This window comes from Sus scrofa, chromosome 16 (genome assembly GCF_000003025.6).
Source record: "Sus scrofa isolate TJ Tabasco breed Duroc chromosome 16, Sscrofa11.1, whole genome shotgun sequence".
NCBI classification, from domain to species: Eukaryota; Metazoa; Chordata; class Mammalia; order Artiodactyla; family Suidae; genus Sus; species Sus scrofa.
The window spans coordinates 17,411,970-17,427,749 of record NC_010458.4 but is presented as its reverse complement, the minus strand read 5'-3'; the positions used below and the strand labels follow the sequence as shown (position 1 = coordinate 17,427,749).

Here is a 15,780-nt window from a genome sequence, read left to right as displayed (position 1 = left end):
CACACTTGGAGATGAGAAATTTATTTGAAATCCTGGAGGAAATTTGCATAAGAGCTAGGCCTACAACCCTGGTCTTCTGGCATCCACCTATTCCCATTCTGTTTCCATAATTGTACTTTGACTTCCAAATGCTAGAACAAGTTCACAAAGATTAGGCCAAGAATTTTAAACAGGTTTCCTGACTTTATTTAAAGACTATAGAAATTTATTTTAGTTAATATTGAATAAAGCAGGTGTTAAATGAGTATATGTGAATATATACAGAGTGTATTAAGCTACAGTTTAAGGTTTTTTCAAGGTAGGAGGAAAAGGAAGATGTAGAGTCCTGCTATTAACCTAATTTATGATGTTTACTTATTCCCACCTATCTGAGTAATGCTCCTTTTGTTCTCTTTATAATTCTTAGTTTCTATCTACCACCTTTTCCTCCACAAGATCTGCAAACATTAGCTGATTAATACTCAGTCTTCTTAGTTGCTGTGATCAGTGGAGGTAATCTCTCATAGCATGCTGATATCTAAATCAACATAATATATCTAAATCACCTTTGCTAATCTGTTGGAATTCGCTTAGTGTTTCCTGAGCTCATATCTCCACTACAACAGTGTATTTAGAAAAAGAAATAATAAGGACATAAAGATATGAGAATTCAATTCTGTAAAAAAAAAGAATAGGTTTTGTACTTGTGGTTTGAAACATTTCATCAAACTCTTTAAAAAGTTTTTTCTTTCTTTTCTTTTTTTATACTAAAAAAAATTTTCTACATACAAACTATCAGTTTAAGTGAACATTTTCCCTTACATTTCAGACTCTTTTTCTTTCTACATACGAGAAAAATACCAAGAGGAGTATGTTTTAGAAATCTTTAGTTCAGCTGCATGTATCTTGCAACTTAAAGTACCATTTAGTTTACTTTCTTGAAGACCTAGATTATTAATTATAGCCGAATCTTGATTACTTGCACACTTTGTGGATTCTTGGTATCTATCCTTGATCACAGATTCGGTTTGGTTACTGTGGTATCCTGAATAATTACCATTCAAAGGCAGCCATATCCTAATCCCTGTGAATATATTATTTTACATGGAAAAAACTGCAGATGTGATTGACTGAAGGCTCTTATGGAGGGGAGAAAATATTGGACTATCCAGTTGTTTCCAGTGTGATCACCATTGTTCTCAGAAGAGGGAGGTAGTAATAGAGTTAGAACCAGAAAGAAAAAGATATAATGATAGAACCAGAGGTTGGAAAGATGTGCTTTGAAGATGGACAAAGAGACCATGAGCCAAGGAATTCAGGGAACCTCTAGAAGCTGAAAAAGATAAGGCAACTGATTTTTGTTCTAAAGCCTCTGGAAGAAATGTAGCGTTGCCAGTGCTTGATATTTTTGATTTTAGACTTCTGACCTCCAGAACAGTAAGAGTATGAATTTGTGTTGTTTTAAGCTGCTACATTTGGGTAATTTGTCGCAGTAACAATAGGAAATTTTTATAATTACCTTCCTAAATTGTCAAAGAATACAGGCAAGTTTTAATTTCTCAATGAGTATCTACAAAAGAAATAACCAGCTTCTGTTTCTCAAATACAAGAATACATGTTTCAGTAAAATATACCTTTGTTTTAGCAAGAAAATAAAAAATAAACAAGTGGGACTACATCAAACCAAAGTTTCTATATAGTGAACCAAAGCCATCAACAAAGTAAGAAGACAACCTACAGAATGGGAAATAATATTTGCAAATAATAATTGCAAACAGTATATCTGATAAAGGATTAATATCCAGGAGTTCTTGTCATGGCTCAGTGGTTAGCAAACCTGACTAGCATCTATGGGGGCTCAGGTTTGATCCCTGGCCTTGCTCAGTGGGTTAAGGATCCGTTGTTGTGGTGAGCTGTGGCGTAGGCCAGCAGCTACAGCTCTAATAGGACCCCTAGCCTGGGAACCTCCATATGCCATGGATGTGGCCCTAAAAAGACAAAAAGACCAAAAAAAAAAGAAAGATTAATATCCAAAATATATAAAGAACTAATCTAATTCAATAGCAAAAATCAAATAGTTTACCCAATTAAAAAAATTAGCAAATTATCTGAATAGACATTTCTCCAAAGAAAATATACTAAAGGACAACAGGTACATGAAAAGATACTCATCAGGGAAATGCAAATGAAACCTATAATGAGATATCACTTCACACCTGTTAGAATGGTTGTCATTAAAAAGACAGGAGGTAACGAATGCTATCTAGGGTGTGGAGAAAAGGAAACTTTGTGCACTATTTTTGGGATTGTAAATTAGTGCAGCCACTATGAAAAATAGTATGAGGATTTCTCAAAAAATTAAAAATAGGGGAGTTCCTGTCATGGCTCAGTGGAAACGAATCTGATTAGTATACATTAGGATGCAGGTTCTATCCCTGCCTTGTTAGGTAGGTTAAGGATCCAGTGTTGCCATGAGCTGTGGCATAGGCCACAGGTGTGGCTGGATCTGGCATTCCTGTGGCTGTGGCATAGGCCAGCGGCTACAGCTCTGATTTGATCCCTAGCCTGGGAACCTCCATATGACTTGGTTGCAGCCCTAAAAATACAAAACAAAAAACAAAAACAAAAAAACACAACCAAAAAAAGATAGATGACTGGATAAAGAGGTTGTGGTACATATTTACAATGGAATATTATTCAGCCACAAAAAAGAATGGAATCTTGCCATTTGCAACAACATGTATGGACCTGGGGGGTACTATGTTAAATGAAATAAGTCAAAGACAAGTGCTGTATTATTTCACTTATGTGTGGAATCTAAACCAACAAACAACAACAATAGAAACAAACTCATAGAAAAAGAAATTATACTTGTTACCAGAAGCAGAGGGTAGAGGGAGAAGGAAATAGAGGAAGGTGGTCAAAAGGTACAAACTTCTAGTTATAAAATAAATAAGTGCTAGGAATATAATGTACAACATGATTATAGCTAACACTGCTGCATGATGTGTAGGAAAGTTGTTAAAAGAGAGTGAATCCTAAGAGTTCTTATCACAAGGAGAAAGTTTTAGTTTTCTTCTTTCTTGTCTTTTTACTGTATCTATATGAGAAGACGAATTTTATTTGACCCTGTTGTAGTAATCATTTCACAATCTATGTAACTCAAGCCATTATGCTGTACACCTCAGACTTATACAGTGATGTATGTCAGTTATTTCTTAAAAAAACTGGACAAATTTTGTTTCATGTTGTCATTTTGTTTTTTTCCTTTTTGGATAATTGCGAGTTCTTAGAAGTACTACTGATTTTAGACTAGACTTCCAGTTGTTACGAATTCTCTGTGGTTTGTTCAGTGTATTGTACTTTCTTCTTGTTATCTATGAATTTTAAGGAACACGGTGGGGAAATGGAAGTTGGCCTCCGTTAGCTACTGCTACCAGAGCTTGGAGGGGTATGTTGTAGGCTCACTTACAATTAAGCACAGAAAGTGTCCCTCTTTTTCCCAGGGCCGTTTCACCTGCATGGCCTGAGGTGGGGCCAGGGGCCAAAACACAACAAGGGAAACAAAAATCTTGTTACAAATTAATTGGAAGAGAGAACAGGAAATAGTAAGCTTCTTCACCCCTTCTCTTTACTCAAGTGGCTTTTGAATTTGAATTATTAAAAGGAGAATTAAATGAGAATTAAATTCCTTTTTTTTTTTGTCTTTTTGCCATTTCTAGGTCCACTCCCATGGCATATGGAGGTTCTCAGGCTAAGGGTCCAATCGGAGCTGTAGCCGCTGGGCTACACCAGGGCCACAGCAAGGCGGGATCCGAGCCACATCTGCAACCTACACCACAGCTCATGGCAATGCCAGATCCTCAACCCACTGAGCAAGGCCAGGGATCGAACCCACAACCCCATTGTTCCTAGTTGGATTCATTAACCACTGAGCCATGACGGGAGCTCCAAATTCCATTTTATAATTGAGTATTTTTTAGACTTGGCCAGGGCCAACCTGCATAGGACTTTTAAAGACACAATAGTCCTAGAATTTTCTAGGACTTTGAATAATAAGCCTGGAAAAAGGATCAATCACTTGCTAGTGGGACACACAGATCCCACACCCTGTTGCTGTGCATCATCAGAACTCTTTGAAGAATCAGCCTGAAATTCTTATGGTTATATTGTACCTGTTACTTGTAGCTGGTTTCAGTTTTTATTAAGCCTGGAAGGAATACCTTTCATAAACTTTTGAAGGTTTCAAAATTTTAAATGCAGATTCCAATAAATACTTTGTGTTTGTATGTAGTCCTCCCTCCTGCTGCCCATTGGAGGTTGATCTGTTTCCCTTTTCTACCTGATTTTAGGACATATTCATTCTGGAAAGTGGTTATATGATTTACTGCCCAAGGGAAAAATAATTTATCTTTTTTTTTTGTCTTTTTGCCATTTTCTTGGGCTGCTCCCATGGCATATGGAGGTTCCCAGGCTAGGGGTCTAATTGGAGCTGTAGCCACTGGCCTACACCAGAGCCACAGCAACACAGGATCCGAGCCGAGTCTTTGACCTACACAGCTCACCCCAACGCTGGATCCTTAACCCACTGAGCAAGGCCAGGGATCAAACCCGCAACCTCATGGTTCCTAGTCGGGTTTGTTAACCACTGAGCCACGACGGGAACTCCTAATTTATCTTTAAATTGGTGCTGAATTTAAAAACTTTACAGATTCTTTATAAATTGATGTATTTTCAGGAAAGAGATTAATAAATCGACCACTTATACTCGATGGGGGTGTTGGTATTGTACACAATAAGATGAATGTTATTATTTCATTAAAATAATTTCAGTTCTCACTGAGGAGGCAAAATGTAAATGCTTTGGAAAGATTGGTTCATAAAGCACAAGTACATGTGGTCTTATATCTATCGAATGATGAAAAGTTAAAGAAGCAAGAAAAGATGGATAGAGAGGTTGAAACAAATCTTCCCAGATGAGATGGGGTTGAGTTAGATTTTGAAGTATGGGGAGAATTTAAGAATGTGAAGAAAACAAAGGAGAAAGTCTAAGATGCCAGGAGATATCAATAGCAATTATGAGCACATTGTGTCCCAAGGATTGAGAGGAGCCCTGATTTTTGCTGCTGAAAATGTGCATTTATCATCTAATTGGAGGGCAGGTCATCACAGTAATTTTCTCTTCTCTGAGATTCTCATGAGAAACATACTCTTCATTTCCAGGTGGGACCCAGCTTTTCCTCTTTTGTGCCAGCCTCAGCTGGTGAAGTGCTGTCTTAGCCGTAACAGCAGATTTTTCTCCAACAGGCACAGACTTATCTTAGAAGGCGTAGCATCCTGTCACTTTTCACTTAGCATTTGCTTCAAATAGATGAAAAAAAAATCGTTCTAGCAATTGGACGTTTTGCAGTATCAACAAAAGCTGTGTGGGCTGGAGTCCTTCAGTGTATAGTTTCCCTGTTAAGGCCTAGTGGTATCTCAGATTCCCCCATCCCTCATCAGAACCAACAGTAAGGCATAATTGTGACATTATCACAACTTCATCTTGTCATTCTTTAATTTATTCAAAAATAGTTTTTTGCCCTCACAGTTTGAAAATATGACAAACTGAAAAACCGCCCTTGAAAGTGAAAACAAAGTGGGTTACGACAGATTCTGTTGTGAGGCACGACTTCCTAATTATTTCATGGGGCTCAAAACCTTTCGGATGAAGAACCTAATTTTGGAAATAAACTTCTTTCCAAGAATGAAAACGTGCCACATTGCTGAGTGCTGCTGTTATAACTGAGAAGGGGAACCCTCAGGCTGTGCAGGAGACCAGCAGCCATGGCACCTTCTATACTTGTTTTAATATGCATACTCGCAGAATTCTCCCAAACCCACTTTCATCCAGCTGTTAGTGCTGGCTTGGCCTCCAACAACCATGACCAAATACTATTTTTTATTTTTATTTTTTGGCCACACCCACAGCACATGTAAGTTTTGGGCCAGGTATCAAACCCACACCTCAGCAGTGATCCAAGCCACAGTAGTGACAACACTAGATCTTTCCCACTGAGCCACCAGGGAACTCTGCAAAATACTAATCTTATGACTCCCTATAATTAAAAAAATACAAGCTCTTTAGGGCAAAAGAGACCTTCACATTCAAGGTTTTCAACAAATTTCCCCTCTGTGTACCATTTTTAGAGCCAGGTATATTACTGCTTCTTACCTTCATTACCTCTAAGTGATGACCCCAGAATGTATCTATTCTCATTTGATCCAGATGGTTTGAACAACCGATTGGGATGAAGGCCCCTAATTCAGTAAGTACAAGGTCAAATTGATTAATTATCTCCTCTAATTGCTTAAATCTCCTACTTCAGCTAATTACATTGTCATTCATTCTGATGCTCAAACTGAGAATCTTAAACTCATTTATGGTCCTCTCTTCTTCACTACCCTTCATCTTTCCCAGTGTCTCTGTTCTTACAGGGACTCTGGTTCACTTTAGACTCTCTAATTTCTCACCCAATTAACAGCATAGACATCTCATTCTTTCTGTAATCGTCAACATATTCTTTGCATTGCCTCAAATAAAACGTCTTCCCAAAACGTAAGTCTGTTCATTAAACTGTTCTTTCAAAACACTTTACTCAAAGAAAAATATTTAAATTTCTTGGTATGGATTATGTGCTTCTTTATAAACTGGCCCCAAATTATTTTATTAATTTTCCATCTAACATTAGCATGTAAAGTATGCTAGACACCTAGAAATTGCCAGTCCCTTCTCAAATATATTGTTTTCTGTTAAATCTTTTTGTTTTTCTTCATTTTTACTTCATTTTCTTTTCCACACATATTAAATCCAATCCTTTAAGGCAGTTCAAATGCTACCACATCAGTAACTTATTTCCAATCTTGCCCTTTCAACTGTCATTAACTTTTTCTTTTCTTTCTTCTGGCATGTATCAAGTTCTACCTCATAGTATAATTTAATACAAGGAAGTTCGGAATTGTTATCACAAGTTTAGGTTCAAGTCTGAGTTTTTCCTTATCTGTGTTCTTAGGCAGGATATCTAATGTCTTCTTGATCAATAAGAAATGGATATATTCACTTTTAAGGGATAAAGTAGATAAATTTCCTTATTAAGTTATGAAATGCTATGAGTGTGATTTTTTTTTTTTTTTTTAGTATTTGTGGAACCAGAAGATGGTTATTATTCTAAAGCTATTTCTGAAGGCCTAGTGGGGCAGGGACATTGAAATAATAACTTTTGGTTGAACTATTCAGGGGTAGATTTAAGCACAAATGGCAGAGAGCAGTCCAAAGAATCTTTGAATGGGCAGTGCCCACCTCTAGGTTCATAGAAATCTGGCTGCCACCATTCTGTTAGGTAAAAACCTGTGTTTTTTGGAGGTGGGCAAATTTGGGCTTAAATGCTGAGCCAACCATTAAAAGAAAGTAAGATGCTGAGCCATCTTACTTCTTTGAGAGTCCATTCCTCCCTGTAAATAATCCACTGGTAAGGATTTGTCTGTTTTGAAAGGCACCAATTCTGTGAAACATCACTCCTTTTAGACAGCACAATTGTAGGAAATTTAAAAGAAAAGGATATGGATTCTCATATGATGCGAGGGAGAAACAGTTTCATTGGTATTCTGAAGAAATGTTTTCAGCTCTCAGTCCAGTCCTAGAACTGGGGTTTCTCATTTTGAAGCAATTTTTGGCAGCAGGGTATTCATCATGGAAAAATGGAAGGTTCTGATTATACTGATTTGGCAGTGTTCTTCCTAAAACTGGAATTTTATAAGGAAGTACCCACCCACATGGGCCTAGAAGAAGGTTCAGGAGTCTGATTACAATTTGGACAAACAAAGAATCTTTGTCAGCGTTTAGTAAGTATACATTCTGTACATAATAGGCACTAAATAATTCCTCCCTCCCTCCTTCCCTTTCTTCTTTCCTTCCTTCCTTCTTTCTTTCCTTCCTTCTTTCCTTCTTTCCTTCCCTCGCACTTAAATAGGTTCCCAGCTTAAACTGTCTGACAAAAATCCTATATCAAATGTGTTCAGTTTGACTCCCAAGAAAATGATTAGAAGTGACTGTGTTAAGAAAGATTGTGAAGCTCTGTGTGAGCTTATTGGGAAAGCCAATTAATAAAATTTGCCATAGAAGTGCCATGGGGACAGTGGCAGCAGGCAAGCAATGTGTTTTTCATCCTTGATGTATGTAGATGACATGTGGCTATTCAGTTCAAACAAATGTTCCTGGAATGGTTCAGAGGCAGCACTCTATTAAATATAGGCACCAGATATTAAGGTCTTATTTCAAGTCCAAGGATGCTTGCCTAATTTTGAAACTATGGGGTTTTGTTGTTGTTTAGACTAAGGATACTGATAACTAAAATCTTCAAGAAAACAAACAAAACCACCAACACATTAAGCCTACATTGGATTGTTATTACCCATAGAAGGATGAACTCTGTTTTTCAAAATATACATATGCTTTCTCTACTTCTTCAGTTCCTCAGCCTGAAGAAACTAAATGGCAAATGCTTTTGAAATTCAATTGCCACATAATAAATAAAGTTATTTACTGCTAAATACCATCATGGCATTAAGTTTTTAGAATTTTTTTTTTAAGGGCTGCAGGTGCAGCATATGGAAGTTCCCAGGCTAGGAACCACAGCCACAGCAATGCTAGGTCTGAGCCGTATCTGTGACCTACACTACAACTCACAGCAGTGCTGGATCCTTAACCCAGTGAGTAAGGTCAGGGATCGGACTTGCATCCTCATGGATACTAGTAGGGTTTGTTTCTGCCAAGCCACAACGGGAACTCCAAGTTTTTAGAAATATTAAATTCACTTTTTAGGAATGGATTTTTATGATTTGAGCCCACTTCCCTTTGACTTACAGGAATATTTGCAGTAATCTCAATCTCTCCTTTTTGCCTGGATAAAAGCTTCTACCCTCTTGCATTCTTCTTCCTAGAGCTGATCCAAAGGCTGTGGTGAATAAATAAATAGGGGTTCTTTTTTCCAACCTACTCCACAGGAAGCATGTAAGAATTTATGGATTCTCCATGGTGTATGGCATCTGAATAGCTCAGGCAAAAGCATGCACACTGTCTCTTTCTTTCTCTTTCTCTTCTGGTGGGAGAGACAGGAGTGTTTAAATTTCCAGAGCAGTTACCTTAATCCTTTTTTATGTTTGCCCTAAAAATTAGTCTGTGGTTGTTTTTTTGAGTGTGACAGCGTGTGGATATTTTAGTTACTACCAGGTAAGACTCAGTCGCATCTCATTCTTTCAGGACCTCAGGGGATATTTTGCTACATTGCTCAAATTCTCTCTTGGTTCCCCTACATTTGTTAAACTGAGGCCCAGAGATTATAGTTAAGCCTAGCAGTGCATGCTGCTCTAATGCTGATCATTAACTGCCTGTCCAGATGGTCCCCGCTCTCGCTGACAGATAGTAAGTCTAAATTGTTCATCTCCAGTGTTTCTTGTAGACTGCCCAATATGTTTACTGTGGTCCATTTACAGGAGGGTGACATTAAGCAGATCTGATGCTAACATTCTGGCACTAGTCCTGATGAGCAAAGTGGCAGATCTGGGGAGGAATGTGGAGGACACAGTAAATGAGTAAGTTATACCCGAAAGCACCAGTGTTCTGAGGGCGACCGACTATTTTAGTCATTTGTCAAAGACAGGTAGGAATTAAAGCTTAGTGCTCTGTTCATGCTGGCCTGGAGAAGATTAGCAGTGCAGCAACTGACACCTCAAACTACTTTCCTTTAAGTCATGGAAACAGCAAACAAGCAACAACAAAAAATCAGTCTCATACCTACCTTAAGGTCATTCTCATAAATGTCAATCATGCTGAGATCTGTGGGGTTTCTGGAGACATGTATCACAAGAGACTTACAACTCACTCACATGCAGCTTAAAAAATGCATTCTCCTTTTAAAGTTGTGTGCTAATGTCCACTTGATCTCACAGCTCTTTTAGTTTCACATTTCTCCTAGCTTACCTATTAACTCAGGCAATGTCCGTCTTTATTTTCTGGTCCTAGGAGCCATATATGCTAATGCCGAAAGCAACTTTTCTCATTTCCTCCCCCCCACTTTTTTTCCCTTTGAAATAATAGGCAGGGGACACTTGAAGGGGCTGAATAGCTAATTCAGAACGCATAGTCACATTTTGAGTAGTGATCTCAAATCTCTTTAAAAGACCGAGTGTCAATTTTGTGCAAGCCATTTGGCTTCAAGATATCATGGAGCCAAGAAACTACAATCAGATTCCTGCTATCAGACAGGTTTACATGCAAAACACCAATCCTGTTAATCAAATACATTGTGAGTTTTCTTTGGAAATCCCACCATGGTTTCTCAGTTTCTAGAAAGCCATTAATTGCTTGGTAGTCAGTTTATAACTATTAATCATAAAGATGTGTAATTCAAGTAATTCTGACTTAAAAAATGAGTTGGGGAGTGCAAGAGGAGAAGCAGAAAAACCTTAATAACCTCGTGCAATATAGTGGTGGGAACCACACAATCCAAGGCATTGTACGGAGGAGGGGGACAGGAAGGATAACTGCAGGGCGATAACATTATTTTGGTCTTTTGTAACATAACCTATAACTTATGACTTTCTAGATCTCTTGGGCTTAAAATATAAATATTTACTTTTCCTTGGGAAACAAAGCAACACAAAATATTTTAGCTTCTCTAGATATATGGAATAACAATGTTTTGGAGTTACTCATTTTTATGACAAATAATTTCAGGGCAGTGAAAATGGTTCTTACATATTGAGAAAGAATTTATAATATGAGAGGAAGCAAATCTAGATATGAAAGCTGCAAGATAATTTTTCTCTAAGCTTTTCAAAGTTCCATTCAACCTCACTCTTTGATAGCAGTGGTGATGGAAAGAGTGTTTGGTGTGTGTGCTTCAAGGCCCTGAAATGATCCTTCTTTTTCTGGTCTTCAAAGTATAGAAATTGTTCCATCCTACTTTTTTACTTCAAACCGTACTGTCTGGTGGTCAGACTTTGAACTCTGGGTGAGAATAGAATTAGCCTTCAGGAACTTTGGGGGAGATTTATAAAATAAGCAATGAACATTTCTTTGCTTTCCAAAGACTTTTTGCAACCATTCCAATAACATCCCTGGTGGGCTATAATAAGCATAGTTAAAAAAAAAAATCTCTCTTGGATCTCTACTGCCCCACTTTCTGGTTTTGAACAGCTACCCAGGAAACTATTATCTCTAAAAGTGTTTCTATTCTTATGTGAAGAAGGCAAATATGAGAAGGCTCCCTTAGGCTCCTCTAAAGGTAGGATTAGAATTGAAGAATACAAGAATGAAGGGACATTTTCGGACTTTCACCCAATTTCATCTTTCTCACTTGAATCTGAGAGATTATTTTCTTTAATATGTTGATGAAAAATTAACTAGTTGATCTAAGAAAGAAATGGAAAATTTTATTCAAGCCAAATTTGAGGATTATAACCTGGGAAGAGCCTCTCAGAAAGCTCTGAGAACTGTTCCACCCATTAGAAATAAAGGCAGTTATATAAGTTTTTTTGTGACAGAGGGCTTTACATTAAATTATATATTATTGACAGTTTATACAATTCAGATATAAGTGCCAAACTAGCCCTTTATAAGATTAAGATGGAATGTTATCTTTTAAGGAGTTGTCTTGTTGATGCTAGGAGAATGTTGCTATTTATGATTGAACAGGTATTTCTACCAATGGGGGAGGTTTGGTCAGTAATACAGACACACAATGCACAAATAGCAGGAGGAGGCCAAAGGGCAGAGAAAATTTTTTATGTTTAAGTTTTTCTTGGCTTGCCAGAAAACATGAGTTTTATTTCACAAACAGTAGGAAATATGTTCTTATTTCTAATGTTTTTTTCTCTTTTCAGCATCTTGGGATTTTAGGATGACTGAGGTACTTTTCTGTTTTTCAGTACTCCTTGGTAATAAATTTACAGATTTTTATAGAGTGGTTATAAGAAGCTCAGCTGTTTAGCACAGGGAACTATATCCAGTATCTTGGGATAGACCATGATGAAAAATAATATAGGAAAGGGAATGTGTGTGTGTGTATATATATATATATATATATTTTTTTTTTTTTTGTCTTTCTGCCTTTTTTAGGGCTGCTCCCTCGGCATATAGAGGTTCCCAGGCTAGGAGTCTAATTGGAGCTGTAGCTGCTGGCCTACACCAGAGCCACAGCAACATGGGATCCAAGCCAGGTCTGTGACCTACACCACAGCTCACGGCAATGCCGGATTCCCAACCCACTGAGTAGGGCCAGGGATTGAACCCACAACCTCGTGGTTCCTAGTCGGATTCGTTAACCACTGAGCCATGATGGGAACTCCCGGAAATGTGTATATATTCATATATATGTATGATTGGGTCACTTTGCTGTATGACAGAAATTGGCACAACATTGTAAATCAGCTATACTTTAATAAAAAACAAAAAACAAAACCAAGAAGCTCACTGAAATAGGAGTGTTTGAAGGATTTATTGAAAGAACTTCCACCATAACTCCTTGCAATTCTGATCTTTCTTGAGTTGCCCTCTGAGTATCTGGGAGAAGGTCAAGTTCAACAGATTCAACGATGAACTTCTGGGCAGTCTTATCTAATCATCTCTTCTTCTTTTACTGCCATTCTTGTTGGATGGTGTCCACATCTGCTTAATCTCCAAAGGAGAAGCATGCAGAATGACTTTCATTACTTCTTCTTAATCCTCCCTATCTAATAGATCACCAAGTCTTATTGATTAAATTTTCTGGTTATTTCTAGTCTGTCTCTTTTTCTCAAAACCTTCTACAGTTACCTTAGTTTAACCTTTTGCACCTTGATAGAGCTACTGAAATATGTTTATTATTTCACTAGGCCTCCCTGCTCCATCTCACTGAAAATGGTCTAAACATGAACATTTGGTTGTGTTACCCAATACTTTGCTATTTATTAACAGTCCTCTATTACCTTAAAAAGTTAAACAGTTTTATTTATAATGTCCCATGCACATGCTTTTCCTTCTGTGTGGGAAAAATATTTCATGCACTGTGCTAAAGGAAAATATCATACCCGCTTTATAGATAAGAAGATTGAGGCTTAATGAGGTTAAATATCTTTCCTTTTAATATCTTAATAGTCATTTTTGTGTCTCTAGTTACCATACACTTCTGATTCTACTTATAAATATTTCTATAATCTACTTTTCCCTTTCTATTTCTGTTCCCATAAGCATTTGTTTCTTCATGTATTCAACAAATGTTTATTTATTATGTACTGGAAGTTCCAGACACCTCCAGGTAATACAATGGTGCTGTCTCAAGGCCAGCTATGTTCTGAAGCTGGCTTGTACAACTTTAAGAATCTCTTCCCTTGTTACGTTTAGTGACGCCATATTGGAACTTAAAAATGGCCACAAATTAGAGTTTCTTTTCTCTGGAGAGCCAGATGTTGAATATTGCCAGCATACCATTCACATATCTTTAAAATTTTTAAAAATTAAAATATAGTTGATGTACAATATTGTACCCTATTCACATCTCTTAATCTCTCACATATTCTCTCAGAATAGCCTCCTACTTGTACCTCTCATTTCATGATCACGTCCTAAACACAAAAGACAAGACTGTGATCTTTTTAAGATATAGACCTGATATGTCTTTTGATTTTTTCCATCATCAACAGCTTAAAATAAAAAAAATCCTTATTGCGGTTCATGATACCCTTCTTGAACTAATTGCCTCTCCATATACATTTCCTATTACCATTCTATTTTACACTGTCATTACTACATAGTATAGAGATATGAGTAAATCCACTTATTTCTTTTTTAATTTTGATTTTTTATTTTATTGAAATATAGTTGATTTACAATGTTGTATTAATTTCTGCTATACAGCAAAAGTGATTCAGTGTATATGTGTATATATGTATATATACACACATTCTTTTTCGTATTCTTTTCCATTATGGTTTTGCACAAGATATTGAATGTAGTTCCTTGTGCAATACAGTTGGACCTTGTTGTTTATCCACTTGATATATAATAGTTTGCATCTGTTAATCCCTAACTCCCAATTCATCACACACACCCCCTCGCCTTGGCAACCATAAATCTGTTATCAATGTCTGCGAGTCTGTGTTCGTGTCATATTTTAGATTCCACAGTGATAGCATATGGTATTTGTCTTTCTCTTTCTGATTTCATGTAGGATGATCATCTCTAGGTCCGTCCATGTTGTTGAAAATGGCATTACTCATTCTTTTTTATGGCTGAATAGTATTCTGTTTTATATACATATATACCACATCTTCTTTATCCATTCATCTGTCAGTGGACATTTGGATTGTTTCCATGTCTTCGCTATTGTGAATAGTGCTGCTGCGAACATTGGGATACATGTATCTTTTTGAATTATAGTTTTGCTTAGGTATATGCCTAGTATTGGGATTGCTAGATCATATGTCAACCCTATTTTTAGGTTTTTGAGGAACCTCCATACTGGTTTCCATAGTGGCTGTACCAATTTATACATTCACCAACAGTGTGGGAGGGTTCCATTTTCTCCACATCCTCTCCAGCATTTGTTGCTTGTAAGAGTTTTAATGATGGCCACTCTGACCAGTGTAAGGTGGCATCTCATTGTGCTTTTGATTTGCATTTCTCTAATAATTAGTGATGTTGAGCATCTTTTCATATGACTATTGGCTATCTGTATGTCTTCTTTGGAGAAGTGTCTGTTTGGGTCTTATGTCCATTTTTTTGATTGAATTGTTTGTCTTTTTGTTATGGGGTTGTATGAGCTGTTTGCATATTTTGGAAATTAAATTCTTGTCATTAACCCACTTATTTCTGATCTGATTTTTATACATACTGACTGGTGCTTAAAATGCTTTTTTTTTTCCTCCTGGTAACCATTTTTCTTCAGATTTTAACAACTAGCTTAGTATTGAGCAAACGAGCATCATGTTTTATCATTAAATGGAATGAACATTTACTTAGTGTTACTCCTTTTAGTAAGCTTTTCTGGACTCTCTCCCTTTCCTCACTATAGATAGAGTTAAATGCTCTCTTATAGTACTCCTTTCATTATCATATGTAGACATTCATGGTCACATGTAACATGTATGGTCAATCCATTTATTTATAAACATGTTTCCTTTATTAGGCTATAGATCCTTGAGAACAAATACTGAACTATCATGTTTTGAAACTGAGTTCATTTCAGCATAATGCATAATTAACTGCAGTTATGTACAGTGCCTATTATATACTTCTATTAGTAGAGATAGGCAAGGCTATGCTGTGGTAATAAACACATCTGTAAGTTTAGTGACTTTACATGATGAAGTATTATTTTCTACTCCATTCATGTTGGAGTAGGTTTCTAGGCTTCTCTCTGCCACGCAGATTTCCAGAATCCAGTCTGCATATTTTACTTCTGTATTTGGAGGAAACTCCATCTGTGTCTTCCAAGGTCACTTATTAGAGGAGGAGGGACGAGCAGGAAGCATAATATCCCACTTATCACTTCTTAGAGTTCATATAACTCCAAAGAAAGTTTGGAAATATGGGGTTGAATGTTGGCGTTGGGAGAACATTAACAATGTCAAGCTGTAAAACATTAAGAACTTAGTGAATGGAAAATGTCCATATAGGGTGGCAAAGCTGGGGGTAGCTTTATGGCAGAAATGGGGCCATAAACTGAACTTGAAATAAGGTTAGAATTTAGATAGTGAAAGAGAGAAGATTCTAGTCATTTTTTG

The 15,780-nt window shown here is 37.0% G+C and overlaps 2 long non-coding RNA genes across 5 annotated transcripts in view; one reads left to right on the top strand and one right to left on the bottom strand.

Moving 5' to 3' along the window:
* LOC110257323 overlaps positions 1–11,038 on the bottom strand; it is a 50,465-nt gene extending 39,427 nt beyond the window's left edge. For all 4 annotated transcript variants that reach the window (XR_002339787.1, XR_002339785.1, XR_002339786.1 and 1 more), the window contains exon 1: positions 9,816–11,038. This is a non-coding gene — a long non-coding RNA (uncharacterized LOC110257323). The remainder of the gene's footprint in view (positions 1–9,815) is intronic.
* The window catches only part of LOC106506459, a 352,618-nt gene that overhangs the window by 63,294 nt on the left and 273,544 nt on the right, over positions 1–15,780 (top strand). The window lies entirely within an intron of this gene.